The following is a 1,074-nucleotide window of genomic DNA, read 5'->3' on the forward strand; positions in this document are numbered from 1 at the left end:
GGAACAACTCAGAAAAGGAAATGAGGATAGTTGCACAGCTATAAGAATATAATCAAAATCAATGAATTGTACATGTAGCAACTTAATTTAGTGTAATTTTGCTGTGTATACTCTCAACAACAACAAATAAATTATTGGGGAGGGGGACATGACTGTAAACCCTTCAAGCACCTAGACCTAGTGCTGGACCTTCTGGAAAAATATACTTTCATCACCCTTCTTTCTTTGTTCCATGTCTGAAGCAGTGATGTCACAGCACATTAAATCAGGTGCAATTATGCAGAGAATGCTCAAGAGGCACCCTGGATCTGTTGTGCTCAGCAAATACGAGGCATTCCAAGATATACTCTCTCCCCTCTTACCACAGCTGCCTATTTTAGAGCAAATTGCCTGCTATTTGTTTGTTTGTAATCCCCTTTGGAGTCAATGGCAATAGTGGTTAAGGTAGTAAAAATGGAATCTTATTAGAAAATATGAAATGTCACAGAAAGAACACTGCAGAAGTCTTTGTAGTTTATAACTGACATTGTTTTAACTCATTCCACTAAGATTTATAAGCAAATTAAACTAAAAATTGATTACTGTATTTATTAACATTTATTCAGTTTAAACAACCTTAATTCTTAGATATTTCATTTTGAATTATATTTTACTCATTGGTTTGATATTCTGGAAAATTAATTCAGTCCAGAACCCAGGAATTATTCATCCCAAATTAAGCTTTTATAGTTAAATTGTCTCCAAGGTATACCAAGTATAAATTATTTTACCCTAGATAAATCTCTTAATTGTGGAAATTGTTAGGAATGTGCTTATTGTTTGTTGTGACCCACTCAAAAGTAAATTCTTTGAGAGTGTGGTTCACTATTATATCCCCAGCATCCTGCACAAGGTGGCACACAGTAAGTGTTCAGCATATATTTACTAAATGTATGAATACATGAATGAATAGGACAGTCTTTCCCCACAATGGCCATAATGTTTGTCTTACCTAATCTGACTTTTCCCTAGATATATTAGGTCCTTGGAAGCTCTGGTGGAGTAGTGCCTAAGGCATTTGACTGCTAACCAGAA

The sequence above is a fragment of the Orycteropus afer genome, unplaced genomic scaffold (genome assembly GCF_000298275.1).
Source record: "Orycteropus afer afer isolate SDZICR_OR568_19922 unplaced genomic scaffold, OryAfe1.0 scaffold00021, whole genome shotgun sequence".
Taxonomy (NCBI): domain Eukaryota; kingdom Metazoa; phylum Chordata; class Mammalia; order Tubulidentata; family Orycteropodidae; genus Orycteropus; species Orycteropus afer.